The sequence below is a fragment of the Pinus tabuliformis genome, chromosome 9, assembly GCF_031772625.1.
Source record: "Pinus tabuliformis cultivar Carrire ecotype Pingquan chromosome 9, CPIR1, whole genome shotgun sequence".
Classification (NCBI taxonomy): domain Eukaryota; kingdom Viridiplantae; phylum Streptophyta; class Pinopsida; order Pinales; family Pinaceae; genus Pinus; species Pinus tabuliformis.
In genome coordinates this window covers 289,071,159-289,079,528 of record NC_142307.1, presented here as the reverse complement: position 1 = coordinate 289,079,528, position 8,370 = coordinate 289,071,159, and positions in this window count along the sequence as shown.

Here is an 8,370-nt window from a genome sequence, read left to right as displayed (position 1 = left end):
AGTTTCTGATGAGGGACTCTTCAGTTAACTGGAGTAGCACTAGTTGAGCAATTAATGCATCAACTAACTGTTAGCTCACTATTAGTTCCTCAGACAGTTTGGAACTAATTTAACAGACTTAACTTAGTAAACTGATTTAACTAATTACAACTCAAATATAACTCAATCTTATTTAAGGGATAACTCTTGCATGAATTCATAAAGACTTCTTATTTCCAAGTAGCTCTTAAGACTAAATTCGATTTTAATTCACAATTTAATTCAAGGACAAATTAAATTGGAATATTCTTGTTCCCATATTTCAACACTGCCTCTCAACAAGAAATGGATTATCTGCCACCCCAATCCTGTCTCTATGGAACTCGAATTTACACTTTGACAATGCCTTTGTCAAAATGTCAGCATGTTGCTCCTCTGTCGAAATATACTGCAGCAATATGATCCTCCTCGCTACGCAGTCTTTGAGATGATGATACTGAATGTCGATGTGCTTGGACCTATCATGAAATACTAGATTCTTAGAGAGTTTTATACAACTTTTATTATCACAATAGATCACAAGTGGATCCATCCTCTGATCAAACAAACCAACTAGGATATTCCGCATCCAGATGGCTTCACATGTTGCCTGACTTGCAGCCATGTATTATGCCTTTGTCGAGCTGTGTGCAACCGACCTCTATTTCCTACTGTACCAAGAAACTATCGCTGACCTAAGGTTGAAAATCCCTCCTGATGTGCTCTTCTGATTTGATGGACTCCCTACCCAATATGCATCAGTGAAGCCCTATAGCTTCACTCCCTCTGTCTGTTTGTACCATAATCCATACTGAGATGTGCCTCTGAGGTATCTCAATACATGCTTTTCTGCCTTCCAAAACATCTTGGTAGGTTGAACCATCACTTGAGTCAGCTGGTTCACCGCATAGCACAAATCTGGGCGTGTGTTCATTAAGTACATCAGTGAACCCAGAAGATGCCTGTACATAGTAGCCTCTACCACTTCTCTTGAAGTAGAAACCTCCTTCCTCCAGTTACCTGCTAGAGGAGTCTGCATGGGCTTGCACTTCTCCATGTGGAATCTCCTGAGTATCTCATTCGCATACTTGCCCTGAGACACAAACAACTTCCCATCCTTCTGCCACACTTCCATGCTAAGGAAGTAATGCATGAGACCCATGTCTTTCATCTCGAATTCTCTTGCAAGGTCCTCCTTGCAAGACACGATCAACTGATGATCACTAGTCAATATGAGATCATCACATAAAGTACAATGATCACAACTTACCTTTCACCACGATGTGGCACAGGTTCGCATCTACTTCACTCTTTTTGAAGCCCAACTCAATGAAGTAGTTGTCTATCCTGGCGTACCAAGCACGAGGTGCTTGCTTTAGCCCGTACAATGATCTCTTGAGTCAGCACACATGCAACTCATGATCGAAGGTCTCAAAACCTCTGGCTTCTCTATGTACACCTCTTCCTCAATCTGGCCATTGAGGAATGCAGTCTTCACATCCATCTGATGGATTTTCTAACCCATATGTGCTGATAGTTCCAACATAGATCTGATAGATGAGTACCTTGCGACAGGAGCAAAAGTCTCATCTTAGTCAATCCCCTCAACCTGTGAAAAGCCATGTGTTATAGACATTTTTGGGCCCTACAACCCCAAGCATGAAATGTCCATAAATCAAGGGCTCCTAAGTCCCTAAAAGTGTTGTTCTAACCCCTAAAGGAACAAGGTCAACAAATTATAGCTTCTCCCAGAAGTTCTCCATGAGAAACTACTCAGAATTGGTCAAAACAGGATCATTTCAGCTGCTCCACTGGCTAGGTGCGTTGCATTGCACCTAAATACATTGTGAGGGTGTGTTGCATTTCAAAAGTCCCTTCTGTGGGGTGCGATGGGGGAGAAATGACAAATGGCAGTGTCATTCCGCGAGGTGGAGAGACAATGGAAACTTCCAGAATCTTCTCCTGTGACACTTGTCTCACTGAATTCGACCAAGGATGAGTAAGAGGCCTTCAGTCTCCAAGTGGAAGCAAGAACTATCAGAGAGAAGACACTAATCAAATCACAAGCTGACTCATCCCCCTTACAGATATCTATATATGGATCCCTCATCCCAGAGATCCAGAGGCCGGAATTTTGCATATTGTAAGGAATTGATGTTGGTTTTTTGAGACAAACATCAGATTGTTGGGTGATCTATGCTTTGTTTGAGGTGAAGAGGGGCTTCTTTGTTGGGAGGTTGATGCTGGGTCAGGAACCACTGGTTGTAACTCCTCCTGGATCTTTTCTTTTTTATCAATAAAAGCTATTTGAGTTTTCCTCCATGCTTTTGTATCATTGATGCTTGTTACATTTGTATGGTTAACTTAAATCTGATCCTAAGTTGTTTATGAATATAGATCCATGTCTTTGTATAGTGTTCTTCTTCTGTGATCTTACAGGTACTTTGTGAAGCTGGGCAAGTAAGGGAGTAGGTAGCTGGAGACTGTCAAAGAAGAGAGGGATTGGATCAAAGGACTAGCGCAAGACACAGGTTGGTTCTTTCTATTCCTCTATATCTATAGTTCATAAAGGAAATACAAAAGTAATTTTTCTCTGTTTGTTTCTAAGGCAGCTGTCACACCTTAGTGGGATAGAGCAGTTCTAAATAGACACTTTCCCTGTAACAAAATGGCGACTCCACTGGGGAGGAAATTAGTTTGTTTGTTTATCATTCTTTATTTGTTTGTTTCATAAACTTATAAGTGGCATTCGAACTGCATTTGCCATAACAAATGCAAAGTAGACAACTACTACTTCAATCCATTCACTGGATATGTTTATGATTTAAACAACTGATTCACAAACTATCTGATTGCCCTTGTGATAGCTCTTATATCCTCCTTAGATCTACCCCTGATTGTTGAATTACTGATTGCTTTTTACTCGGCCAAAAACCAAGAACTGAACTGCAAATTGTGACCCGGAACCCGGACAGAGTCTCATTTCTAGCCCAGCGCAGGTACTATTAAGAGATTCTGAATTTAGCACACTTCCCAAGTGGACAATCTGTGTTGCATTTCAGATTCTCTGTGTTACAGGTGCGTTGATCAGACTAGCTCTGTGCAGTTGTGGCTTCTGTGGTTCATTCTTTCCAGTTCTATTCTTGAATTTTGCTGCCTGTGATCAGTATATGTCTGTTTGAAACCCCATTTTCCTTGTTGTTATTCCGCCTCATTTGTACAAAATAACTGTAGATGTTTTTGTGTGTTTGTTGATTCATTTACAGTTCTCCTTAGCAAAAGTAGCGTAATCGTACTGTCGTCCTTTGATTTGAACTGTCGTAAGCATCGATTTCAATCGTAGGAAAGAGTTTGATTGCTGTTGATGGTTGATTATTTGTTACTATTGCTTTTGGTCTGAATTTGTGATTTTCTAGTGTCAAAATGAGTATTCATTTCAAAATAGTAAGGTGTCGTGATCGTCTCTATCTTTTGATTTCGAAAAGAAGCTTGTTTATATTTGTCTCTTGAAAACAAATTCAGATTTGTGCATCAACTTTATTTTTAGCATCCATATACTAAGAAAGTCGAAAAGAAATACATGCATGTGCATTTGCATATAGAAAGTCTGCTTGGCTTGATTTAGGAAAGTGCATTTACAGTGTGCTCTTTGCTCTTTGTGAAAAGATTATGTCTTTTTTTTCCCTAGTAGCTAGGATTTTCATTGCATAAAAGAGATAAAAAGTTTGTTTATCATCTTTAGATTGCATTTTAGGAATTACATCTACATCTCATGGTGAACCCAAAAGGCAAACTTCATAAGCAAGATCAACTTAAATAAATTCAATGAATCTAACAACGCTTTGGAACTTAACGCACAACATTTAGAGGTCTAGGCTAGAGATGTATTCCGGCATCGTAAAGCCTGGTAACTGTTGTTCTCACTGTTGGTTGGGTGATTCCTCCACTTTGAGACGATAAGTGCCAGTACGGACTTGTGCTCCCATGTACCGTCGAGTATATTTTGGGAGACCCCTATAGGCTTAAATCCTTTATCCATAGGAAGCCGTGTCTGCCGCCCTATCGATCACAATGCACTGAACACAACATTCGGGAAGATTGACTGCCGTACCATAAAAAGTATTCTGTAGTTTTGCGATTGGTTTGGTACTCCCTCTACCTAGACTTCCAGAGCAGTCCCTTTCGTTCCTTTTCAGACTCCTTAACGGAAAAGGTCCATCTGAGCACTTGTCACTTCAGGCTCATTAAAAATCGAAGGAGATTAGAGTCATTATTTGTTTTTTCTTGACTCTTAAAAACTGAAAAAACAAGTTGTGTCAAAGCGTCTAAAATTCATTTAATTAGGAAACATACTTCCCCTTTATTTTAGTTGATCGAGTAATCTGCAAACGTGGAAGAAAGTCAATTGAAACCCCTTCGTTCGCGGAGGCTTACGAGTCAACCGTCTTTGTCTCCGGAATCGAAGCCAGTACGGACAAAGCAAACTTGTTTAACTGGTTCCAAATCTCCTATTAAAGTTAGAACAAGTGTTCCAATGACATCAGAGACTCCGGTTACTCCAAACATTTCTGGAATCCCTGCCTCTACAGAAGAAGTTCAATAGCCACAGAGGGACAGTGATACTGATCCTAGTCTGAGAGTAAACACTTGTGTTACCGAACCAGTTCCATCTACAACCGGTTCGGAGAGTCTTACTCTTCAAATATCTATCGCTGCCGATTCCATACCTTCTTCGGCACCAGAAATATTCTACGGACCTGACAGTCTTCCCCTTCCACCTAGTCTGATTGCCATAGAAGAAATTGTAGAAGATCCTCCAACAACCACTCCAACGCAATTTGGAGTCGGGATCACTCTATATTCTTCTTCATCAGAAGTTAGTCTACCACCAGCGAAGCTCCTGTAGAATCACTAGGTAATATTTTGGATAGACTACAAATGTCTGAACAATCGTCAACATCTAGGACTAGTGTCGTCTGACACAGCGACGACAGAACTCCCTGCTATCACTCCGACAATGTTCGTCGGTATACAATCTGTCCCGACTAGCTCTCAACCGCTAGAAAGAGCCCACTCAGGGGCTACTTCAATAGTATGGTCTGTTCTTGTTTTTTCATCCGGAATAATATCCGGAAACTCTTATGTTGAGTCTCAACAAATTGATCCATTTGGAGGTCAATTTGGGCAGTCTGGCCCCAAGGGCAAACCATTCCCTTGAGTTCTGGATTACCACCATATGGGGGGCAGTATACCCTTTCATTATCCCCTCCGGTAGGATATCCATACGGGAGTTCACAACAACATTCAGGTTATACTGGAATTACCTCAAGCGGCTGGGTACCAATACTACCTCAACAACCAAGAGTTGTATATTCGATGCAACAATGCTTACCTATGTCAAACATACCGACTACGCCAGCTATTGTGACGGTGTTGCAAGTTCAAGTGTTGCCTGTTGTATGCCAACCTCAGGTTTCTCAGGTTGTAATGCAACAACCCCTTGACCCTGCGACTCAACCACAGTCGTCGACTGGTGGAATGACACAGGTTCAGATGGGTACAATTACCCCTCATCTTGGTCAAACTGTTAGTATCGGTCAACAGCACATGGCTTCACAACCATGGCTAGTACAATACTAACAACCGCAATTCCAACAAGTATATCAAGGTTCTGAGCAACAAATCTTTGCTAATAGTGGGCAGTCGTACATTCAAAATGGTCAAAATCAACCATTTTAGAAGGTCATGTCCACCAACCTTACCAAACATACCAGCATCAGATGCATTATGCCGGTATGCAAAGACCAACTCTCAGGCAATCCCATCTTATCTTGGGTATGCTTCACCTAACCTGAATCAACAGTTACCCTTTGTGGCAACTTTAGAGTTACCTGATTTAAATCGGTTAACAAACGATCCAATCGCTTACGACCCTTGGTGGCCAGCGATTCCGCATAAACTTCCATCCTATATTCCTAAATTTAATGGAAATCCGGGTGAAGATCCATCGAATCACGTGATGACCTTTCATCTATGGTGGTCATCAAACACCTTAAATGATGATTCGATAAGACTTCGCCTCTTTCAGAGGATGTTAACGGGTCCGGTGGCAAAATGGTACATCGAATTGCCTAGAGCTTTGTTCGACAACTTCAGTACCTTAGCTACAACCTTTTTAACCCATTTTCAGTTACCAATAAGGTACGAAACGGGAACAGAACTTCTTACCAACTTCAAACAGACAACGACCACTCAGATATCTGATCATATACATGAGTGGCGACGTCGTCGTAGGATGGTAAAAACGTACGTCCCCGATCAGCTCTTAGCTGAATGGTTTATCAAGTCATTACTGCCTTCCATCACGGAAGATGTGGCAAAGGGGGGAGTCATAACAGAAGAGCAAGTTATCGCTCGTGCGCAACATCTGGACTTGATTTACACTCAGTCCGGCATGCTCTATGATAAAATACCTGACGCCCCTAGACCAGAATTCTCAATTCCTCCTCCTCCTAAATCGAACAATGACTCTCATGCTGGCGATGGCGTGATTGGCACAACAAACACGAAATTGACAAAGGCTACATCCAAAAAAGCCCGTAAGATTTCAAGTCAAAATGCAAAGGATGAGATTCTTGCTTCGGAAGTAAATGCCGTATCGACAGATAAAGGCAAAGAAACCAAACAACCAGGGAGCAAGAAGAAAGGCAAAGGGAAGAAGAAGAAACAGGAGGAATCATCACCTGAAAAATCTTCTTCAAACCCTCATGGAGATAGGAAACCAAAAAATCCATGTCTTATATGCGATGAGGATCATTGGACCGCAAGTTGTCCACACAGAGTTGAGGTTAAAAAATTCTTCAAGAATTCGAAAACCTCCGCAGTGTTAACCGATCCGTTTCCAAATCCAAGAACAAATCTGGTTGAAAGTGAAAATGCTTCCCCGTCTCAAGTCGGTTTCAAAACAACAAAATGATGCTTTGATATCGACAAGGAACAAACATTATGGGAATCCACAGTTGTCGAACAACAAGGATAAAGATCAACCTAGTAGTTCAACAACAACTTCGACGGAAGTTGCGCCACCCATCATTCCTGAATTGACAATAAAACTGCCCAAGGGAGTAGTACACAAGTCGACGTTTAATCCCCGCGCTAGAGCGGCACAACATTATAATATAGTGGAAGATTTGGCACAATCGCCATCCGCTATGTCGACTCTTGAAGTACTACATAATTGCCCATCCCAAAGGCAGGCTTTATTATCAGCCATTGGTGGGATAGACCCAAAGGATTCCAATCTTGTATCCTTCGATCATAAAGGATACGATCCTCAATTACCAGCTCAACTAGCTTTCCTTGTTCAAGTGAAAGCCCTTAGCAAAACCATTCATCGAACAATTATTGATGAGGGAGCATCGACATGCATTATGTCGATGAGTTGCTGGAAAAGTTTAGGATCTCCAACCTTGTCACGATCTTCGACAACATTAAAAGCATTCGACGGAAGGACATATACCCCATATGGTATTCTAAGTAACTTGAAAGTTGAACTAGGAGGGAAAACGGTAGAAATAGATGTTGAAGTAATCGATGGCAATCTTGATTACAACATCCTACTAGGAAGGCCATGGATATATGCTATGGAGGCTGTTGTGTCGACCTATTTCAGGAAGATTGCATTTCCCTTTCAAGGAGGGATTACAATCGTCGATCAACAAAACTTTCTCCCTAATGGTTCTCAAGTTACATGAAGCATTCCCATGATCCATGGAAACCCTCATTCGCTTCAAAATATCGGATTACGCCTATTAAAAGATCCTATACTAATGGGAACTTTCACCCTTCCACCTCCAATCAACTTGGCGGAAGTAGCGTCGATAGGAACCTGCAACATGATATCTTCTACAAAGATCTCAGAAAACGATATCGACATGGATCATGCAATGGTTTTACCTCCAAGCCCAACGGAAATATTGTGGCAATCAATGTTCCTAGCATGGGAGGCGAACCCAAATCAACGCTCATCAAGTGTTTGGATAGATAGGTCTAGAGAATATGGTACCCCTTCAGATCCTTGGTCACAAGTGCATGTCACTGACGAAGGAATTGTCCAATCAATGGTAATTGAAGGAGCACCATGGAATGATTCCCACCATCGTTCCCTTCTTCCGGATTGTGGAGAAGATACTCAAGATGACCTTTATCATCCTTCAGTCTTTGATTTCCTATCAAATACTGTAAACACGGTGGATTCCGAGCGAAACTTGTCCAACATTGAAGAGACTATAGCCATAAATATCTCGACCAAAATAGATGTTGTAGAGAATATTTATGTTGGAAAATGTTGTT